The 12,703-nt window shown below is 40.9% G+C and overlaps 1 protein-coding gene across 1 annotated transcript in view; it reads left to right on the top strand.

Annotated features, from left to right (window-relative positions):
* The first annotated feature begins 10,859 nt into the window (after nucleotides 1-10,859).
* LOC121517533 (neuronal acetylcholine receptor subunit alpha-4-like) overlaps nucleotides 10,860-12,703 on the top strand; it is a 98,447-nt gene continuing 96,603 nt past the window's right edge. The window contains exon 1 of the mRNA XM_041799368.1: nucleotides 10,860-10,925. The gene's annotated coding sequence lies outside the window, so the exon portion shown is untranslated. The remainder of the gene's footprint in view (nucleotides 10,926-12,703) is intronic.

Below are 12,703 nucleotides of genomic sequence, written 5' to 3'. Positions count from 1 at the left end.
ATGGCACTACAGAGCTTCACTGTGGTAAATGCATACAGTGGTGTCAGTCAGATTTATTCCAGCAGCTCATCTCACAAAGGATAACCGCTGTGTACTATGAAGCAGCAGAAATTACAGCACCAATTCCAAAAACATTGGTTTGCTGTGTAAAATGTAAAAACAGAATGCAAGGATTTCCAAACCCTATAAACCCATAGTTTAGTCACATTAGAACATAACATCAGATGTTGAAACTGAGACATTTTAGCACTCAATAGAAAGTATTAGCTCATTTTGACTTTGAGGGCAGCAACACATCTCAAGAAAGTAGGGACAGGGCCATGTTTACCGTTCTATGGCATCCCCTCTTCTCTTAACAACAGTGTATAAACGTCTGGGAAGTGAGGAGATCAGCTGCTGGAGTGTTGGGACAGGAATGTTGTCCCATTCTGTCCTGATGTAGGATTCTAGCTGCTCACCAGTCCTGGGTTGTCTTTGCTGGATTTTTCATTTTATAATGCACCAAAGGTTTTCCATTGGTGAAACGTCTGGACTGCAAGCAGGAGTCTTCTAATGTGAAGCCATGCTGTTGTGATGGATGTGGTATGTGCTTCAGCACTGTCCCTTTCCTGAAAGAGACTTTGTGTGAATGTTGCTCTAAAACCTCTACATAATTTTCAGCATTGATAGTCCTTTTCGAGATGCGTAAGCTGCCCACGCCATAGGCAATGATGCAACCCCATACTATCAGAGATGCAAGCTTTTGAACCGTGTGCTGATAACAGGCTGGATGATCTGTCTCTTCTTTGGTCCACAGGACACTGTGTGCTTGGTGTCCAAATCAAATTTCAAATTTTGATTCACCAGACCACAGAACAGTTTTCCATGCTGCCTCAGTCCATTTTAAACTATCTTGATGCTTCTTGATGACTCTGATAAAGGCTACATGCTGCAACGCCAGTCTAATAAAGTTGTTCAACTGTTCAACATTTACAGGGATAAAAATAACAATTAGCATGGTTTTATACTTGCCTAAAGTTCTTGTGTGGAACTCAAGTTTGTCTCAGCTTTGGTGGTTTGGGTTGATTTTGGCCTTGTATGTTTGTGAAAAAAAAAAAAAATGTATTCTGCTACTTTTTATTAACCTGGCATGCCAGATGGATTTGTTTCACACATCCCTCTGGTAAACCTCCTATAGATGGCATTTGAGAAAGGGCGGAGCCTTTGAAAAAGAAAAACTCCAAGGGTGATTTGATGAACATTTGGTCCGTCACATCTTTACGGGCCAATCAGAGCAACTAAACATGATGTCGTAGCCGCTACCGAGGAGTAAACTCCATAGAGAACTGCATAACGTGAACCATGGCTGTAGACATGTCAGTACATGACTTTTGTCTTTTTGAAAAGAAAACAACTCACTGCTGTTCTTTGTCTTTCCTTTAATGAAGAAATGTTGTCAAGTTCTGATAAAACTGGTGCTTTAGCAGCATCCACACTTATCTCTTCAGCCATAATTGTACCGGCCTTTTCTCAGTGCTTGCTTACGTCATGACTCCGCTGGGCCTGAAAGTACTGCAACTCGGCACTGATTGGTCCTGTCACTTTCTAGCCGGGCCCAGACTGTTCAGATGGGAGCTTTGCAAGATGGATTCAACAGTGAGAAACACGGAAACAGGGAATCCATCTGCTTTGCAAGGTTAACTTTTTATTCTTTCAGTCAAATTTGCCACCATAGCGAACAGTGAAAGTACAGTGGTGGGTCATGAAAAGGGTCTTGGGAGGTTTTCGACTTGACCTTGAACCTTCAAAATCTCAGCTGTGTGTCCTTTAGTCAGAGTGGACTTCAGTTCAACATTTGAGATATTGCATTCACAAGCAAGGGATGACTATGAGACCCAGTCAGTTTGACATCAGTGGTCTAATTAATTCATCCTTGAGACATGCCATTCATGAATACGGTCCCAGTAAAGTATTCCTGATATATCCTGGCAATTACAAACAAAACGCTGTAACAACGTCTAACTTCATAAGTGCTGTAACATTGAAATTTCCTTCATTTTCAATAACTTTTGGCCAACGTAGCGCTATGGTCTGAAAACTCCTGGAAAGTTTAATTTATAGTAGTGACAGTGTCCTAAAAGAACTTTGTGGAGAAAGCACATGAAAGAAAAAAGTTTAGGTATGCAAATCTGACGGCAGAATCTGAACAGTGAGGACGGAGAGTTTGGGTTTGTCCAGAAGAAGAAAGGTCTAAAAGGTTCATAGCACAATCAACTCTCATTACTAGGAGAATTGGGAGTGCATGGACAGAGTTTGCAAAAGACAGTAAAGGAGATGTCAGACGAGGCAATTAAACCAAGTCAGTGGATTTGGATGAGGAGAAATGGAGCCAATTAGGAGCCATAGGAGAAAAACATCTATCCCCCCTTTTTTCATCTCTCCTCTCTTCTATCTTACCTCAGGAAAACGTTGGACTAAGGGGAGGAAGTGCACACAGCCAAACCCAGCAGGGGTTTCTTCCAACCACTGCAGCTTTGCCTTCCCTACTGTCCTTATGTTTCTTCTCTCTTCATTTTTCTCCTCCCTCATGAGAGTGAGAGACTGACATTAGAAGCCATATGGTGGGTAGACAGTATCAGCACTATCACTATCAGGAGCATGCATGTAGAGAGCCTGGGTCTGTTCAAAGTGGCAGGCTGTAAGGGTTGTGGTGGTCACTGGGGGCCATTTTATTTGTGGATTATGAGGAAAAAGCCAAGGAAACTAACCTACTGCTCTTATCACACTATGTTTGAATCAGCTATACTGGATGGTGAGGCCCATTCAGCTGCCCTGATGGCGTGAACTTTGGGACACATGGCATTTATCTGGCACCTTTGACTAAGATGCAGCATGGCAACTGCATGCATGTTACCATATATAGGGAGGGAATTTCTCCTCAGGATCTCTGATGTAAGTGAAGCCCCTGGCATCAGGTAATAGTTGGTACAATCTTGAGGGGTTGGGGGAGGCCTGGCTTTGTAACGGTTCAGCTTTCATACACTTGGCCCGGATTTGGGCGTCCTTCAGTTCTGAATGGACATCTTTGCTGTTCATTTAGCCGAACCACAGGAATTTGCCACCAGGGTAGTTCCTACTTGACCTCTCTCCAGTTGACCTTGTGTAGAAGTTAGTAAGACTCTGACCCTCTAGCTTATAGTCTTTTCAAAAGGCTGTTGACAACACAACCTCAGCTATGGTTAAACATAGACATTTCAGACTTGGTGTGGCAGCCATCAACCATACCTGTCACTGGTTTTAAAAGAGGTTTTTATTTGGGGTAGTGGGTGTTGAAATGGTGCCAAGGGATGTGATTTGATGCATCAGTTGTTCCACAGGGAGTCAAATAGATGTAGCTTCAGTCTTCAGTTTTGGTGGGTCATCAGGTCAGGTATGGGAGCATATGCCGGTTCAGCACTTTGCCATGTCAGCCTTGGTCTTGTACTGCTCTGGCATCCTGATGGCCATCCAGGCCTGTGCCCGTCCCATCTCTCCAGGTGCTCCCTCCAAGATGCACATGGTCACCCTTGCACCAGCCCATTGGGTCCTGGACACCCAGTATGTGGTGAGCTGGATTGTGCCAGGTGCCTGTAAAAGTGCAACTTCCATTCCAGTGTAAAGTTAACGGACCCTGCTCTTTCCAGCTCTCCTGAGCACGTTAGCACTAGACATACAGTCTTGCCAACAATACCCAAAAGCAAGAAGTTGTAACAAAGAAGTCGAGTTGATGCCTCTGGCCATCAGTCAACATCCAGGCCTCCGAAGTGTACAGTGAGACCGGGAGGTCCACAGACTGAAAGACTCTGACTTTTGTTGTTCAGATAACGAGAAAAACTCGCTGTCTTTCTCAGTGAAAGGCTAACAAGTTTAAACAGACTGAAGGACCTGGGTTCACTTTTATTTTTTTTATTGTACAAGATGCGCTGTCGCTTGTCCTCCTCATTGTTCAGCATGAGAGTTACATCAGTGGTTGATGCTCAACAGCTAGGTGTGTTCATGAAGCATTATTGCATTCACTTTTAGGGAGAATAAGGTTCTTTTCACACAGAGACAAAAATGATATATTTCCGTTTCATTTTGAAAAAGTTTTCCGTAAATACATGATTGTTTCAGGAAATGTCCGCATAAGCACGGACCTACTGATAAGGCTTCGGTGTATATTCCAACATCTGGAGTTTGCTCCTTTCGGTGGCAGTAAAGAAGCATCAGATTTTGCTGTAAAGGCCATAATAAGCTCAGTAGCTTCAGCAGCACGAACACAACCCTGTAATCCGCCATTGTTGTTTTGGGTCAACAGTGCATGAGGCGTAAGTCGGCTACGCCTATGTATGACGTAATCATTTCAAGAAAGATGCTGTCCACGAAACGGGACGAAACCGAGACGAAACGGTAAGCATTTCATTCAAAAACTTTTGTGTATACTCCTGAATTCGTCTCCATGTGGACGGGGTCTTAGTGAGGTTAAACTTTTGAGGACAGATGGGGATGTAATGGCAGGGAGATGTAGCCAACATGCAGCATACAGCCTGGTGAGAAAGATTTAATGGTGATAGCAGAGCTGTAACAATGACGCACTCAACACGTACCCAGTCTGACACAGCCATTGTTGAATTCTTGTCCTTTTCATTCAGGAAAACGAATCTACTGTTTCTACTAAATAATAAAGAGGCTGATGTCAAACTATGAAAAATAACCCTAGACTTTCAAGACACAAACCTCTGTGCCTTCCAGCACACATTTGGCCCTCTAGTCTTAATTATGCTACTGTAATTTTTAGCATGTTTACATCAGCGAAAAGTTGATTTATTCACTTCTATATCCTGACACGTTTTATTTAACAACCTATTAAACCACCTCAGACTAACGTCAATGAAATAGTAAAGGAGCGTTCCCATTCCACACGCTCAACCCGAGGTCAGCCAATTTGTTAAGTGTTGTGAGGCCCGGATTTCAGTTGAAAGGGTGATACAAATAGGAATTGATTGGCTCATTAATAAAAGTCAGATGACGGCGGCACAGCACATAGAGCTTATTTACTCTCCATAGCACCTGGGGAATAGCAGACATCTTGACCACCTTAAGCTCAGACAGCAGGACAAACAACCAGCAGAGACAAGGAACTGAATCTATGCTGCAGTGAATACGTGCATGCAATCGTTACACAGCCTGGAGGGAGAGTGCAAGTTTGAGACCCACATTCTGCAGTATGAATTTAACAAGACACCAAAATGAATCATCCAGGTTAAAGGTTTGCCTGCATTATCATTAATTTTTGGAGCGTTTCTGCGTGGGACGTTTAGTCAAAGATGAGAGATTCATGTTTAAACAGCATCATTGCATAGAGGAAGGACATTGACCCTTTGGTGATGAATGATAAAACCCCGACAATCAATGAAACCATTACTGATCTGACTGTTACGAGGGACCTGTCGGAGGAGAGGCCAGAAACAGATGGACTGTATGCATTTGGTAATGGTATGTGTGCTAACATGTTTCACCACTGAGTGCACTGACAGGAATGCAATAAGCTGCAGCCTCACGCTGCACATCTGCAGTTTCTTTTCATCTCTTTATAAAAACAAATGCCTCTAATGCCCTCTGAGCTGATTAGACTCTAAATGTGTATGTTCTTTCAGGCTGTTTCTTCAAATGAGACCAGATCAGATGTAAAGCCTTCATTTGCTTTAAATGACTTTCTACATTAGGGTGAAATGTGTCCTGTGTCCTTGGCAGCAGCTGTTTGAGTCCGCTCCTCTGGTCTGCATGTAAACATTTTATTTAGATATAGTGTTAGTTAACATTGGCAAAACGCTATCGATGTCCACCAAGGGCAGACGGGGTGACCTTCCTTTCTCCATCTGTAACACGCACACAGAGACACACAGGTCCATAATAATGACCGAGTTAGAGCTACATGGCTGTGTAAATTACACTGGAGAACATATATCACAATTTAGACTAATTATACAATCACATTTAAGGGCTTAGTTACATAACAATTAGGCCCCGCCCCATCAGACAGCGCCCACTGTTGTTGAGCTGAGGAGTGTTGTGTGACTTTAAAAGTCAATAAAGAAAAGTTAAGAGATATTATCCATTTAGGATTGAAATACAACCACAATTCCAAAAAAGGTGGGACACTATATAAGATGTAAATATAAATAGAATGCAACTATTGTAAAATCCTATAACCCCATATTTTATTCACAGTGAAACATAAACAACATATCAGATGATGAAACTGAAACATTTTATAATTTCATTAAAAATATTAGATAATTTTGATTTTGATTGCACATCTCAAAGAAGCAGGGATGGGGAAACAGGAGGCTAGAAAAGTAAGTGGTGCCACTGAATAACAGCTGCAGGGGTATTTTGCAACTTATTAAGTTAACTGGTAAAATGAGTTTAGAGAGACAGAGTGTATCAGAGGTAAAATTAGGCAGAGATTGACCGATCTGTGAAAAACTGCATCTAAAGTTTGTTGAACAATTTCAGAAACAATCCTCCTCAGTGTAAAACTGCAGACTTTATGAATCCCATCATCTACAGTGCATAATATAATCAAAAGATTCAGAAAATCTGCAGAAATCTCTTTGTACTGAAGGTCAATAGGCAATACTGCATTAAAGACAGGCAGAATTGTGTACTGGAAATCACTGCATGGGCTCAAGAACTCTCCCAGATATCATTGTCTGTCAACACAGTCCGTCCTGCCACACAAATGCACTAAGTTAAAGCTGTATAAAACAAAGAAGAAGCCTCATGTGAACACAATCCACAAATGCTGCTGTCTTCTCTGGGCCAAAGCTCATTTAAAATGGATTGAGGTAAAATGAAAAACTGTTCTGTGGTCAGATGAATCAAAAATTGAAATTTGTTGTGGAAACCAAGGACACAGTGTCCTGTGGACCAAAGAGGAGCCATCCAGCCTGTTGTCAGTTCACAAGCCTGCATCTGTGATAGTATGGGGTTGCATTAGTGCCTATGGCGTGGCAGCTTATACAGACTACATCCATTACAACAGCATGGCTTCATGGTAGAAGAGTCCAGGTGTTGAACTGGCATGCCTATCCAGATGTTTCACCAAAGGAAAACATTTGGCGCATCATAACATGAAAAATCAAGCAAAGAAGGCCCAGGACTGTTTGGGCGCAAGAATCCTACATCAGAAAAGAATGGGACAAAATTCCTCTCCCAAAACTCCAGCAAATGGTCTCCTCACTTCCCAGATGTTTACAGACTATTGATAAAAGAAGACAGGGATGCCCTGTCCCTACTTTTTTGACATGTGTTGCAGCCTTCAATTTCAAAATGAGCTAATATTTTTCATTTAATGGTAAAATGTCTCAGTTTCAACATCTGATATGTTGTTGATGTCAAATTTGGATTCATAGGGTTTGGAAATAGTTGCATTATGTTTTTTCTTACATTTTACACTGTGTTCCAACTTTTTTTAGAATTGGGGTTATAGAAGAAGTAAAAAATGAAAGCAAGACACTGGAAAGTGTAGCAGATAATGATACAAACATAATAGTAAATGACGATCACCATTAGTCAAGCCTAAACTACAGGGGAGGTGGAGACAGGGTTTAAGTCTTATTAGTCGCACGAGGTAGATCTAAAATGCCTACTGGTACCAGTAAGGCTAGTAGTAGTGGATGTTTTGGGTTTTACTAGTAGCAGTAAGCATCTTAAGCCTTGCTAGCACTACTCCTAAGGTCAAACACCCTTCTACCAGTACTAGTGGGCATTTTAGGCCTCACCTGCACTAACAGTAAGACTTTAGCCTTACTGGTTCAGGCCAGAGGGCTGTAAGTGTGTCATAAAGCCGACTTGGACAAACTTCTGCTTGAGCTGGTTGGACAGACATCTTACTAGATGCTGAATAACAGTCACTAGCAGATGTTTTTCCCCTACTGGTAGGATATTGTTGTGTACTACTGATAAAGAGTGTACCAGTAGAACTACCTGATGGTAGCTTTCCATAATGTGGTTGCTTGTGGCTTTCTGGGGGCAGTGCTTCGCTGATGAAGGTTAATCTTAATGCGGGGTGATGTGGATGTTCAATGAGCTGCTTTGACAATGCCCAGATACTACTTTCAGGTATTCCAGAGACCTAGAGATGTAAATTTGATCAAACTTGATTGACAAAGCTCTTTGAATTCATACCAGAGACAGCAGCACCCTCTGTGGCCTTTCATGACCCTATCGAACAGACAGATGATATCACTTTGTCCAAAATCCTCCTCCCCCATCCCCTGAGGTTTGGATAAGAGATGATCTTCATTTTAGTTAATTCAATTAAACTCACAGCCTGGGGGGATGGCTCCCTTCTGTCAAATATGGCAACCCTGCTTTAAAGGAAGCTGAGAGGCTACGGTTAAACACGGCTGCTGATTTTTATTTTTTTATGGCATTTTTTTCTGAATTTATCAGGAGGCAAACACTAAAACAGAAACAATCAATGTGGAGAAAAATAATGGGACAAGATGGTGATTACTATGCCGTGATTCTGGGTCAACAATATGAAAAAAGCCTAGACAAATCTATTTATTGGTTCCTGCCGGAGAAAATAAGTCACCAGACTAATCCTAATTGAGTGCACACGGCTTATCATTTATCATCAGACAATTACTGAATTGGATTGATCTTAATTCCCTCCGGTCTTCAGCAGGAGGGAAGAGAAGTCGTCCATTCATCAGATCCAAATGAGGATAGTGCAATTTTATTAATGTATTTAACCTGACAAGACAAATTAGTTTATTGCAGCAATTATTAGAAAGTAGAGCTGTACAGCATGTTTGTGTCTGTATGTGACAACGTTAAGGAAAGGTCATCAGAGAGTCGACGATCGATCAATACTTGGATTACTTGTTTACAGTTAAAGTCTGTTTCATGCAGGTCATTTTAAAAATGCATGAGGTGATGATTCACTAAACAAACATGTTGATGGATGTATTTCTTCTTATGACAGTGATTTGATGGTGTCCTATTTGGGAATGCCCCACACTGCATGAGAAGAAAAGGTCAAATCCTGTCAGAGTAAATATGATTAACCAACTATTTGATTAAACTGCCACTTTCCTACAGCTACATCTGAGCTAATAGCTACCGCAGCGGCCATTGGATACACCGGCTGACCCCACCTGCAAACCAATGCCAACTTTCCCATAATGAAAAATGTTTATTGTTGTTTTACTCTTTATTTCATACAGAAGAGTAGTCCACTTCTGATAAAACTGTTGCTGTGTTGTAGCTACATCTGAGCTAATCACCACACTGGAGGCAGCCATTGCAAACAGCTAGTAAAACCAACCATGAAGGGGCGGGACTTCTGCTATTGATGGAAGGCAAACCAGTCTAACTTACCTCTTTAAGGGTTTTAAAGGCTTTTTAACCTATTTTCTCAGTAAAACCCTGATTTAGCATTTCTTTGAAGAAACTCCATTTGTTTGCACAGAATGCTTTTACTTTGAATATTTTCTGGCACGCTTCCACTATAAGCTAATTCCAGTCCCTTGTAGGGGGTTATTGAGGTCAAACTGAAGAAACATGAAGAATGACGGGGCTGTGACAGCAGGTCTATCCATCCATTTTCCACACAGCTTATCCAGTTGGGGGTCATGGGGGGCTGGAGCCTATCCCAGTTGTCATTGGGCGAGAGGAAGGGCGCATCCTGAGCTGGTTGCCAGTCAATCGCAGGGCTGATATATAGAGAGAAAAAACAGGTACTCTCACACCTGCAGCCAATTTAGAATGATCAGTTGACCTAATGAGCATGTCTTTGGTGGTGGGAGGAAGCCAGAGTACCTGGAGAGAGCCCATGCATGGACAGGGAGAACATGCAAAGTCTGCACAGAAACCAGGGTCCTTCCTGCTGTGAGGCAACAATGCTAACCCCTGTGCTGCCATGCAGCGTGACAGCAAGTACAGTGCTTAACAAATTTATTAGACCACCTGTCATATTTGTCTCAGAGACCATCCAGCATCATGAAGTGCTTTAATGCGGACTCTTTCATTTTCACTGAACTCTCCATGTTATACCATTTTGAACAGGAATGAGGAATTTTAAACTGAATTCATCCAAATTTGAGCCGGCTCACTGAGCTTCTCTGAGAAGTCAGAAATGAATCAAGCATAACATTCAACCGCTAAAACTCATTTTTCTGTTCAGGAATGCAAGTAAATAACTATAATGTGACATATTAATCAAGAAATAATAATGTGCTTTACTATTTTTTCAGGTTTTTTTGTAAATCATTAAATTTGAAAATTCATGTATAACAATAATTATTATATTTTAGCATTAAAAATATGATTTGGGTTAAAGAGCTTCTACATATTGGTGTATTAACCATTGCAGAAACATAAAAAATGAGTTTGATAATTACCAATGCTGTTAATTTAGAGTAGCTGTGGCATAAACCTGACTTTGGTTAGGGTTAGGTGGTCTAATAAATTTGTTAAGCACTGTATATGCAGGCATCACGCAGACAACTCAGGCCTAGCATGAAAGCCACCCCGGCAGGAGCTGGAGTAGACACGTGTGGAACACATGTGCAGCAAAACACGCAGCCAGTCTGAAATGGGCTTTACAGTCACCTAAAAAGCTCCACTCAGCAGACTGTTGAAGGCGAGGATTAAGTTGACTTCAAGTGAAGCTTTTTTGGTTTAATTTAATTTGATTTATGCAGATATGAAGTCTATTTTTATACTGGGTAGTCACTTCAGTCCATAGAACCCCAACACAGTAGGTGGCAGTAATGCAGCTCAGTGCTGGATGTCACCTGCTGTAAAAGAAGAGGAAGTGCTCATGTATTTAAAACCCTTTTTCCTGACTGCCTCCTTCCTGCCTGACTTGGATTAGTTTGCTGAATACTTACTGGACTGCTCTACATGTTAAAGTAAGTCTGTTTTGCATCAATGCCTTTGACTCTACCTGAGCAGAGTCTGCTGTGTGAACAGAGACACCTGTGCAGTCTGAGTAGACTGACCCCATGCTGAAACCTGTGGTGTTATTCTTTTGGTTATTTTGGAGGCAGTGAGAGTTGTGAGAAAGACCCTGTCCTGTTTCCTCTTTATAAAGTTGGCGCTGTGAATGAGTTAGCAGACTGGACAGTTGTTCACTGCTTCTTGAGCTTCCTCCTATATTCACATGTTGTTTGAGGCTTGTTTGGCTGTGAGCCGTAGCTTTCTTGGATCCTTATTGTTATTCTGCTCTTGCTTCTATCTGTGGTTTGTTCTTCAGCTTGTTTTTGACACAGTATATGAATGTTTTATACTATTTTCACTTTGCATTAGTCTGCTGTTGTACTGGCTTTGATTTTTCCTAAGAGCAGAGCCTGTTTCTTCCTTACATTAAATTCCCCGTCTGCATCCATCTGCCACTGATAATCTAACTTTATTTTGCAGACTAAACTTTCTATGCAAACAGATCGTTCATCTCAGAGCCTCGAGGTTGTCAGGGGGAAAAATGACACTCTATTTAAAAAGCACTCTAATTTTTGCTTTTCTTTGTTGATCTAATTTTTACACATCATTTACTCTCCACTTTTGTCTCCAGTGCGTGGAAGAAAAGTCGGGACAGTTTATTTCAGTTATGCATGAAAAAATTTAAAGTATAGTAGATCATTTATATCTATTTGGTTTATTTTGCCTTGAAATAACATTATGTTTCCTCTGACTTCATCTGGCCATTGAACGACAGTTTAGAGTAAGAACCACAAACTTCTATTCCTATTGACCACTGAAATATTTAGACTACATGGAGAAATTATAACTGCATTGTTTTTTTATCTTCTGTATTTTATTTAAATCAGGGGTATTTATTCTATCAGTAAAAATCAAACGATACTGATACTCTTCTGATACCAGGTCAACAAAAATACAGGTGCACCTCAAAAATTAGAATATCATGAAATATCATGATTTTATATCAAGAAATAAAACTTCCATACATTCTGGATTCATCTCGTACAAAGTGAAATATTTCTCAGAATATATGAATATCACAAAACATCATAAAAAAGGATTTGTCAGAAATGTTGACTTTATGGAAAATTATGTTTTTGAACTCAGTAATTGGTTGGAACTTCTTTTACACAAATTACTGCATCTGTGATGTTGCATGGAGGCGATCATCCTGTGGCACTGCTGGGGCATTATAAAGCTCAGAAAGCAGCCTTCAGCTCGTCTGTATTGTTGAGTCTGGGGTCCCTCATGTTCCTCTTGACATTTCCCCAGAGAATCTCTACGGGGTTCAGGTCAGACCAGTTGGCTGGCCAATCAAGCACAGTACTACCATAGACAGCGAACCAGTTCCTGGTAGTTTTGGCTTCAGTGTGGGCAGGTGCCAAGCAAGGTTTTAATAGTTTGGGATTTTTCATTAGTTTTTATTTTTATTTAGTTTTTACCTTTTGTTGTAGATTTCAGTTTAACCTTTAATATTTTTTCCTGCTGGTTTCTTAGTTTAGTTTTGATTTTGAAGAAATACTTCGTTTTAGTTTAGTTTTGATTAGTTTTAGTGTTAGTTTAATTTTTTAAGCAATATGAGGCACCTGTCATGGGTCAGACCCAAAAGGGCTCTTCACTTTTCATTTTATTTATTCAATTTTTATGTTTGTATACAACTCAAGACCTAAAATTTACTATTGTGTGAAGTCAGACTACTTTACTCTCTCTG

The sequence above is a fragment of the Cheilinus undulatus genome, linkage group 11 (genome assembly GCF_018320785.1).
Source record: "Cheilinus undulatus linkage group 11, ASM1832078v1, whole genome shotgun sequence".
NCBI lineage: Eukaryota > Metazoa > Chordata > Actinopteri > Labriformes > Labridae > Cheilinus > Cheilinus undulatus.
The sequence above is the reverse complement of the archived record's forward strand: the minus strand, read 5'-3'. Positions and strand labels throughout refer to the sequence as shown.